Source organism: Bufo bufo, chromosome 2, assembly GCF_905171765.1.
Source record: "Bufo bufo chromosome 2, aBufBuf1.1, whole genome shotgun sequence".
Classification (NCBI taxonomy): domain Eukaryota; kingdom Metazoa; phylum Chordata; class Amphibia; order Anura; family Bufonidae; genus Bufo; species Bufo bufo.
The window spans coordinates 452964912-452975823 of record NC_053390.1 but is presented as its reverse complement, the minus strand read 5'-3'; the positions used below and the strand labels follow the sequence as shown (position 1 = coordinate 452975823).

The 10912-nt window shown below is 46.9% G+C and overlaps 1 long non-coding RNA gene across 1 annotated transcript; it reads left to right on the top strand.

Annotated features, from left to right (window-relative positions):
- The first annotated feature begins 407 nt into the window (after nucleotides 1-407).
- Nucleotides 408-7855, top strand: LOC120991611. Its single transcript, XR_005776734.1, has 3 exons — nucleotides 408-509; nucleotides 6826-6835; nucleotides 7845-7855. It is a non-coding gene; the product is annotated as an uncharacterized LOC120991611 (long non-coding RNA).
- Nucleotides 7856-10912: the final 3057 nt, after the last annotated feature.

Below are 10912 nucleotides of genomic sequence, written 5' to 3'. Positions count from 1 at the left end.
TATTTTTGCCACACTAAAGTTTCTGATCGCCGCGGTCAGGGACCGCGGCGATCAGAAACTGCAGAAAGCGCAACAAACCGCAGGTCTGAATTCACCTGCGGCTTGTTGCGATCGCGGACATCGGGGGGTCACGGGACCCCCCCGCGCATTTAGCCGAGGTGCCTGCTCAATGATTTGAGCAGGCACCTTGTTCCGATCACAGCCGGCCGGGCGGCAGTGATCGGAACAACACATGACGTACCGGTACGTCATGTGTCCTTAAGGGGTTAAAGAGAAATCGGTCTACAATTAGCTGGAGAAAGAGGATTCATATTAGGTTTGGGGATAAGGGAAAGCTCATCTATGGCTTTATTCTAACTGCACATATGCTGCTTTTCCTAATAAGAGCAGCGCATGCCCAGTTGGCCCCTGCCACTGGCGCGCTCCCTGCTCCGACTCTGTCTCCACAACCGGCTTATTCCTGTCAGAGTACGGAGCGGAAAGAAAAGTAAGAGCGTCTGATCCCCGACGTGCTCTGGTACTATGCAGAAGAGGGGAAGCACTATGGGGGCCCTATATACTGCCACAATATGGGGGGGTACTATGGAGAAGAAGGGGAAGCACTATGGGGGCTGAGTACAGCAGAAAGGAAAAGTTTCCGTTTAATCCTGTTAGGACAGCAGAGCTAAAGAGCAACAGATGTAGTAGGGCTGAGTGTGTTTGCCTGCCAGTTTTAATGCTAAAACCTGCTGGTAACCAAGATAAAGTTGGAAGATTGTTTCCTGACGAACATTTATTCAAGTAAAGCTGTTATCAACTCCAACACAAGTCTGGACTTTATTTCATCATCCCCTTCATCAACTATCCCTTGCTCTGCAGCGCACGACAACGCCTGGGGTTCCAGAATATCCAGGTAGGAGCACCGTGACATGTGCACAGCCACATCTAAAGGGACATTATAGGCTACCCTTACACCACTCTGGCATTCCTACACCTGGGTACCACTAACACCATCTACTTAAGGGGACTCTGTCCCTTGTTGCTTCAATGCAACTGGCATCACAAAAAACACAAAAAAAAGGACCCCTCGCTGTGGTGATAGTGCTGCATATATGCCACAATTTTATTTCATTTGTGGCATGCTATACACAAGGTTTTTTAGATATTTGTGTCACTTTTGTCAACTATTTTGCGCTGTGTTTTGACCTAGTCTTAGACAGTTTTTGGCTCATGTTTTTGACAAAACCTATACTAGCTCCAAAGTGGTTGTGCCAGCTAATAGTTCTTATTTAGAATCTGTATTACCTTATTTTTGGACTATAAGACACACCGGACCATAAGACGAACCTAGGTTTTAGAGGAGGAAAATAATAAACCACATTTTTGAATCAGAAGGTATGCTAAAATATTTAATAAAATAACAGAATAATATTTCAAAAATGTAAACATGAACAGCAGCATTAACAATAATTACTGTCAATAAAAAATGAGGAGACTTTAATCTTTAAGTACAGAAACATCTCTAGTTGTCAGGGAACCCCAAGAACTCCTCAACATTACTGTCCGAATTTATCAAGCCCAGTTGGTCGCAATCATTGGTATCGCTATCTTTGCTCTCTTCATGCAGGATACCATCTTCAGAGCTGTCTAAGGCATTGCTGATGCCACATTTTTTGAGGGACCTTGCAATGGTTTCATCATCCTTCACTGCCTGCCATGATGTTTCCACCCACTCACAAACTTAAAGGAATAGTGGGCCTCTTCATTCGTCAGTAGGTGCCAGGTTATGATTACCAGCAGCAAGCAGCAGGAAAAGTCCAGAGGTTGCAACTAGCAGGTAAGCACCCCAGGAATTATGGCTATTGGTCAAGCCCTAATAGTAAAGGTTTTTTCAGAAGTCCTCCAAGGCGTTTGGACCACACATTTGCAACCTATATTTTCATGCTTTTTTCATACTTCCTTCCTTTGTCATGAACAAGCACAATAACTCCTTGTGGGATCGTCTTGTTTGGCATGTTTTTTTCTTTTGAAAACTAGCATTGGTGACAGTTTGGTGCCATATGCACAGCAGTACAACACAACAGTGTAATGAGTTTTCTCATGTTCTGAGGTTTTCACTGTTATGGTTTTTGCACCTTTTACATCAACAGTACTGCTTGATGGAACATCAAAGGTTAAAGGGACATCATCCATGTTCCCAATCTGGCCTATTTCAACAAAAAATTTTTCCATGTATCAAGTAAAAATGTGTGAAAAGACACAATCTTGGATTCATATTCTTCAGGCATTTTTTGTACATTTCTAGTTTTGGTGTGCATAGCAAGGCCACATCTTAATAAATCTTCATAAATCTGTGACACCATGATAGTGAGTCAGTGAAGTCCTCAATGCCTTTTTCAGCAGCAAGACGTCCGTAAAATGTGTCCGCACCTTTTCCGCAATTATCCGGAACGGCTGTGGACCCATTCATTCTCTATGGGGCAGGAATGGATGCGGACAGTACACAGTGTGCTGTCCGCATCCGCATTTCCAGAGCGCGGCCCCGAACTTCTGGTCCGCGGCTCCGGAAAAAAATAGAACATGTCCTATTCTTGTCCGCAATAGCAGACCAGAATAGGCAGTTCCATGGGGGTGCCGGCCGGGTGTATTGCAGATCCGCAATACACTACGAACGCGTGAATGGACCCTAAGGTCTCATGCACACGACTGTTCTGTTTTTTGTGGTCCGCAAACCGCGGATCCCGAAAAAACGGAAGCCACCCGTGTGCCTTCCGCAATTTGCAGAACGGAACGGGCGGCCCATTGAAGAAATGCCTATTCTTGTCCGCAAAACAGACAAGAATAGGACATGTTCTATTCTTTTTGCAGGGCCACAGAACGGAGCAAAGGATGCGGACAGCACACGGAGTGCTGTCCGTATCTTTTGCGGCCCCATTGAAGTGAATGGGTCCGCATCCGAGCCGAAAAAACGGCAACTTGGATGCGGACCCGAAAAACGGTCGTGTGCATGAGGCCTAAGATGATTTTTGTAGAGACTAAAAAGCTTTTGTTGCTGGGACATGTGATCCACTCTTTCAGGTCCACTTCTAACTGTGGCCATTTTACACCATGCTCACAAAGTATTTTGTTCGGCTTTTTCCAGCAAATCCTCCTATTTCCTCCATTCCTGTATCATTTTTTCAGTTGGAAGCGACCCAAAATGTCTCTCAGCTGCTTTGTTTCAATGTTCCTTGGCATATTTTACTATCTCCAGTTTAAAAGGGATTTTATGTACTAGCCCTTTCTGCTTTGACAAAATTGGATGCAGCAGGAAACTACGCTATTTTTCTGCAACAAAATACAGTAATGAAAGAACTGTCAGCACTGTGTCCTTCACAATTAATGGGGCACTGTTAATGGGGTGCTGATAACATCAGTGGATGATGCACTGTTATGGGAGGGATCTGCTGCTGATGCACAATTATGGGGGGATTTGCTGCTGACATACTCTTATGGGGGGATCTGCTGCTGACATACTCTTATGGGGGGATCTGCTGCTGACATACTCTTATGGGGGGATCTGCTGCTGATGCACTGTTATGGGAAGGATCTGCTGCTCACACATTGTTATGGGGGGATCTGCTGCTAACACACTATTTATGGGAAGGATCTGCTGCTGACACTATTATGGGAAGGATCTGCTGCTGACACACTGTTATGGGGATCTGCTGCTGATGCACTGTTATGGGGGGGATCTGCTGCTGGTGCACTGTTATAGGTGGGGATCTTCTACTGATGCACTGTTATAGGGGGGATCTTCTGCTGACGCACTCTTATTGGAAGGATCTGCTGCTGACACACTGTTATGGGAAGATCTGCTGATAACACACTGTTATGGGGGATCTGCTGCTGACACTGTAAGGCCTCATGCACACGACCGTTGTTTTGGTCCGCATCCGAGCCGCAGTATTTGCGGCTTGGATGCGGACCCATTAACTTCAATGGGGCCGCAAAAGATGAGGACTGCATTCCGTGTGCTGTCCGCATCCGTTGCTCCGTTCCGTGGTCCGCAAAAAAAAAAAAATATATAACCTGTCCTATTCTTGTCCGTTTTGCGGACAAGAATAGGCAGTTATATTAACGGCTGTCCTTGCCATTCCTCAAATTACGGAACGCACACGGACGCCATCCGTGTTTTGCAGATCAGCAATTTGCGGACCGCAAAACACACAACGGTCGTGTCCATGAGGCCTAAGGGTCACTTTATTAGGGGACACTGTATTGGGCTTATAAAAGTTATGGGGGATACTTTATTAGGGGATACTTTACATTGAATTATTATCTAAGCTCGCAGGCAGTCATGGGGTGGAGGCACATACAGGCAGTGAAGGCACGTTATAAGAGGAAAGTCAGCACCGTCCACATCTCCCTCCAGCAACAGCGCACAGCCCACCATCTCCCTACAGCACCAACTCACCGGCCATTGCCTCCCTCCAGAAGCAGAGCACCTCCCACCGTCTCCCTCCAACACCAGCGCACCTCCCACTGTCTCCCTCCAGCACCAGCACACCGTGCGCTGTCTCCTTACAGCAGCAGCACAATGAGAACAGTGGGGAACAGCCCAGAGGACAGCCTGGTCAGGACAGCCAAGTCAGGAAGCAGTTTGAAGCTCTATGGTGTATTGTGTGGCAAATAGGGATTTTTGTGGTGCATCGTGTCACATCTTCCCTTTACCACTTTTTAAAACCACATCACAGATGTAGACACATTTAACAATGCGAATTAAAAAGTTGGCACAAAGTACGAATGGTGCAGCCACAATATTCTGGTTCAAGCGAGTAAATGTCAGGTCAGAGAGCCAATGTAAAAAATGCCAGAATGCTGGTCAATCATCTAAACACTAAGGGACATTTACTAAGACTGGTGTTTTAGATGCTGGTCTTAGTACAAAGTTGGCTGGAATAAGATGCACCAACATTTTAGGCCACTTTCACACTCGCGTTTGGTGCAGATCTGTCATGGATCTGCACAAACGCATCCGTTCAGATAATACGACCGTCTGCATCCATTCAGAACGGATCCGTTTGTATTATCTTTAACATAGCCATGACGGATCCGTCTTGAACACCATTGAAAGTGCCAGATTGTGTCAGAGAAAACTGATCCGTCCCCATTGATTTACATTGTGTGTCAGGATGGATCTGTTTGCCTCTGCGTCGTCAGGCGGACACCAAAACGCTGCTAGCAGCGTTTTGGTGTCCGCCTCCAAAGCGGAATGGAGACGAAACGGAGCCAAACTGAGGCAAACTGATGCATTCTGAGCGGATCCTTTTCCATTTAGAATGCATTAGGGCAAAACTGATCCATTTTGGACCGCTTGTGAGGGCACTGAACGGATCTCACAAACGGTAAGCCAAAACGCCAGTGTGAAAGTAGCCTTACACAGTCTCACAACTCTTTTGGTGCATCTTGGAAGGTCTGTGTACTAGAAACTGAAACCTAGCTTGGAGGTGACCTAGCTTTCACCAGCTTTTTGGTGGCAGTAATCTTAAAATTTAGTTCGGCTCGAGCATCTGGATGTTCAGCATATCGTGGTATTCGGCCGAATACCACGTGTGCTCAAGCGCGATGCTAGAGTCTCCTCCCCGCACGTTTGTTGGCTGCTACGCAGGTAAGTACTGACACTCACTGTAATGCCGTAGCCATGTTGGTTACTGGTATTACAGTGATTGGCTGGCCAGAACGAGTCATCGGGTGCTATAAAGCACCTGATGACACGTGGTTCGGCTCAGTGTTAGCCAGGGAGAGCTGTGCTGTAGAAGGGACAGATAGTGTAGGGAATTGATTCAATTACATTTTTTTGGTTAGGCAGGGTTGGTATTGGAGACCCAAAAGTCCTTTTAATTACTATTGTTGTGTCTGACAGCAATTTATATTTTTAGCGCAACCTTACCTGCGCTACATCTCTAGTATAACGTTAGCGCATCCGAAATATCAGCGACATTCAGTGTAATTTTTTTACTGCTGGTGGCTGCGACATTACCTGCGCTACATCCCCAGTATAACATTAGCACATCCGAAATATCAGTGACATTCAGTCTAATTTTATTCGCTGCTGGTGTCAGCGACATTAACTGTGCTATATCTCCTGTATAACGTTTGCCCATCCCAAATATCAGTGACATTCAGTCTAATTTATTTGTGCATACACTTACAAAACCTGCGCTACTGTACGTGTGACATACTTGCAAGCATATATACCATTTAATATGCGGAAGGCGAGCAGTAAGGGACGAAGAAGTGGCAGTGCACGCAGAAGCCGTGGCCCTGTGCGCAGTGAAACTGCCTGCTGCCAGAGCACAAGAAACACACTCATCCACGATACCTAGCTTCATGTTACGGTTTGCAGGACGGCACAGGACACCACTCTTGACGTCACACCAGTGCGACCAGGTGGTCGGTTGGATTGCAGCAGATAATGCTTCCAGTCGGTTAAGCACCAACCTGTCTTCCACAAAGTCCAGTCTCAGTAGCCAAGAGTATGGTCAACAGAATCCTCGCCCTGATCCTCCTTCCTCCTACCATGGAGAGTCTTGGCAAACAAGTGATCCCACACTCGGATATTCCGAGGAGCTCTTTTCATCGCCATTCCTTAATTTGGGCTTCTTGCCAAGCCCGCTTGAAGAGGGACATGAGGAGATCTTGTGCCCTGATTCCCAAACTCTTGAGCATCCACAGTCAGAAGAAGATGGCGGTGGGGAACAGCAATTAGTGTTTCACGAGGTGGATGATGATGATGAGACAGAGTTGCCAATAAGTCAACCACAATTAGTGTCTCAAGAGGTTGATGATGAGCATGAGACACAGTTGTCAATAAGTGAGATTGTTGTTAGGTCAACAAGTCAGAAGGATGACCAGAGTGAGGAAGTGGAAGAGGAGGTGGTGGACGATGAAATCACTGACTCAACCTGAGAAGGTGGCAAGCCAAGCGAGGACAGCAGTACAGAGGTGGAGGGATCTGCAGCACCGCAACAGGCTGGAAGAGGCAGTGGGGTGGCAAAAGGGAGAAGGCGGGCCACACCAAACAGGCCCGCAACTGTTCCCCGGAGCACCCACTTGTGGAAATCTCCCTTGCCAAGGGGTAGGCGTTCTACAGTCTGGCGCTTTTTTGATGAAAGTGCGGACAATAAAAGAATTGTCATTTGCAACCTGTGCTGTACCAAAATGACCAGGGGCGTGAACACTAGCAACCTCACCACATAAATGTGGCTTTTATGGTGTATTGAATACACTGTATTCCCATGCACCCCTTCCACCACAAAAAAGGGTATATGGTTCAATCTTAATCTTCCTTTTCTCGTCCTCCTCCTTCATATCAACATGCTTATTAGGCTGCCCTCACTCCTAATGTTTTAGAGGTTCTGCTCAGCAGCAGGCCCTCAACCATAATTTTTTCGATGGTCAGCTCAGCAGCAGACACTCACCCCTAATGTTTTAGAGAGTCAGCTCAGCAGCAGACTCTCAACCATAATTTTTTCGATGGTCAGCTCAGCAGCAGGCTCTCAACCTGTCACGGATGGTGTACAGGAAACAAGACAATGCAATACAATTAATGACTCACTGGATCCACAACTAAGGAACAAAAGGGAGACCCCTACATGAGACCTGCCACTCTCCCTAATTGCTCAGCCTATGCGAACACCCCAAAGGTGGATGGGCGCATATCCACGTACCTCGGCTATCTAATACCTGAAGACCCTACAATAGTGAGGGGACACGACCACCGGCTCCCTACACAAGACACGGAGGGAGTCAGGGTCACCTGAAAATCCAGCAGACAGAAAATCACAAATAAAGGAACAGCACTTATCTTGCAGAGGACTGAGGAATAGAAACAGCATGCACACACACTCCAGGAAGTTGTATAAGCCGCAACCTAATGCATCATGGGAAGGAACTTAAAGGGAAGCAATCAGTCCAACTGCATGACAGCTGAGATAGACTAACGAGATGAGGAACTTAACCAAAACAAAGAAACTCAAGGAGGAGGATGTGGAAAGCTCCTGTCAGAGCTTCTCAGCTGTCTAGTTGTGACAGTACCCCTCCCTCTACGAGTGGACTCCGGACACTCAGGGCCCACCTTCTCAGGATGGGACCTATGGAAAGCCCTGATGAGACGAGTGGCCTTAATGTCCGTCACTGGGACCCACATCCTCTCCTCAGGACCATAACCCTCCCAATGAACGAGGTACTGGAGGGAACCGCGGACAAGACGAGAATCCACAATCCTAGAGACCTGAAATTCAAGATTTCCATCAACCATAATCAGAGGAGGAGGCAAAGGCGAGGGTACAATAGGTTGAACATAAGGTTTCAATAAGGACTTATGAAAAACATTATGGATCTTCCAAGTCTGAGGAAGATGAAGACGGTAGGCAACAGGATTGATGACAGACAGGATCTTGTAAGGCCCAATAAACCTAGGACCCAACTTCCAGGAGGGAACCTTCAATTTGATATTCTTGGTAGACAACCACACCAGATCACCAACATTCAGGTCCGGACCAGGCACACGTCTCTTATCTGCCACACGCTTATATCTCTCACTCATGCTCTTTAGATTATCCTGAATCTTTTGCCAAATAGATGACAAAGACGAGGAGAATCTGTCCTCATCAGGTAAACCAGAAGACCCCTCTCCCGAGAAAGTCCCAAACTGCGGATGAAACCCATATGCACCAAAAAATGGTGACTTATCAGAGGACTCCTGACGACGGTTATTTAAAGCAAACTCAGCAAGGGGCAAAAAAGAACACCAATCCTCCTGATTCTCCGACACAAAACAGCGCAGATATGTCTCCAGATTCTGATTGACGCGCTCTGTCTGGCCATTCGACTGCGGGTGGAAAGCAGAAGAGAATGACAACCGAACCCCCAAGCGAGAACAGAAAGCCTTCCAGAATCTGGAAACAAACTGCGTGCCCCTATCAGAGACTATGTCTGAAGGAATACCATGCAATTTAACAATGTGGTCAATAAATGCCTGCGCCAGCGTCTTAGCATTGGGCAAACCAGGAAAAGGGATGAAATGCACCATTTTGCTAAAACGGTCCACCACCACCAGAATCACAGTCTTCCCCGAGGAACGAGGCAAGTCCGTTATGAAGTCCATGGACAGATGTGTCCAAGGACGGGAAGGAATGGGTAAGGGAAGGAGAGGACCTGATGGCCGTGAATGAGGGACTTTGGCACGAGCGCAAGTCTCGCAAGCTGCCACAAAACCCTCAACCGACTTACGAAGCGCAGGCCACCAGAATCTCCGAGCGATGAGATCCAGTGAGGCTCTTGCCCCCGGGTGCCCAGCAAGGACCGTATCGTGGTGTTCCTTAAAAATCTTGTGTCTCAAAGCGAGAGGCACAAACAACCTCCCAGGAGGACAAAGATCAGGAGCCTCTGACTGGGCTGCCTGCACCTCTGCCTCCAATTCAGGAAAAAGAGCAGAGACCACCACACCTTCAGCCAAAATGGGACCCGGGTCTTCAAAATTCCCACCTCCCGGAAAACAACGTGACAGGGCATCTGCCTTCACATTCTTAACCCCAGGGCGGAACGTGACAACAAAATTAACCTTGAAAAGAACAAAGACCATCTGGCCTGTCTCGGATTCAGATGCTTGGCTGACTCCAAGTAGGCGAGATTTTTATGGTCAGTAAACACGGTAATAGGGTGTCTGGCTCCCTCTAGCCAATGGCGCCATTCCTCAAAAGCCAACTTGATGGCCAACAATTCCCTATCTCCCACATCATAATTTCTCTCTGCGGAGGAGAGTTTCTTCGAGAAAAAGGCACATGGTTGCCATTTGGCAGGAGAGGAACCCTGAGACAAGACCGCACCCACCCCTACCTCAGAAGCATCAACCTCAACTATGAAGGGTAATGAAATATCAGGTTGTACCAGGATGGGAGCAGAAGCAAAACTCTCCTTGATATTAGAAAAGGCCTTACACGCCTCTACCGACCAGGAAGAAAAATCTACCCCCTTTCTGGTCATATCAGTGAGTGGTTTAACAACAGAGGAATAATTCAAAATAAATTTCCTGTAATAATTGGCAAAGCCCAAAAAACGCATCAGCGCCTTCTGATTCTCAGGAAGCTCCCACTCAAGCACAGCGCGGACCTTCTCGGGGTCCATGCGAAAACCAGAAGCGGAGAGAAGAAACCCCAGAAATTGAATTTCTGGAACCGCAAACACACATTTTTCCAGTTTCGCGTATAATTTATTCTCCCGCAGGATGAGCAAGACCTGACGTAAGTGTTCCTTATGAGTCTTGAAATCAGGAGAAAAAAATCAAAATGTCATCCAAATACACTAATACAAATTTTCCCATTAAATGATAAAAAATGCTGTTCACGAAATGCTGAAAAACGGCTGGGGCATTCATCAAACCAAAAGGCATAACCAAATTCTCAAAATGGCCCTCAGGGGTATTGAAAGCCGTCTTCCATTCGTCTCCTTCTCTGACCCTGACCAGGTTGTATGCCCCTCTTAGGTCTAATTTGGAAAAGACTTTAGCCCCAACAACCTGGTTAAACAGGTCCGGGATCAGAGGAAGCGGATAAGGGTCACGAATAGTGATACTGTTCAGCTCCCTGAAATCCAGACAAGGTCTTAAAGAACCATCTTTTTTCTTAACAAAGAAAAAACCAGCGGCAACAGGTGACTTCGAGGGTCGTATGTGTCCTTTTCTCAGACTCTCAGAGATATAAGCACGCATAGCGACCCTCTCAGGTTGGGAAAGATTGTATAAACGAGATTTAGGCAGTTTGGCGTCTGGGATGAGATTAATAGGGCAATCGTACTCCCTGTGCGGGGGCAAATCCTGAACTCCACTCTCAGAGAAGACATCCGAAAATTCAGAGAGGAAAGGTGGTACAGTCTTAGTAGAAACCTCAGA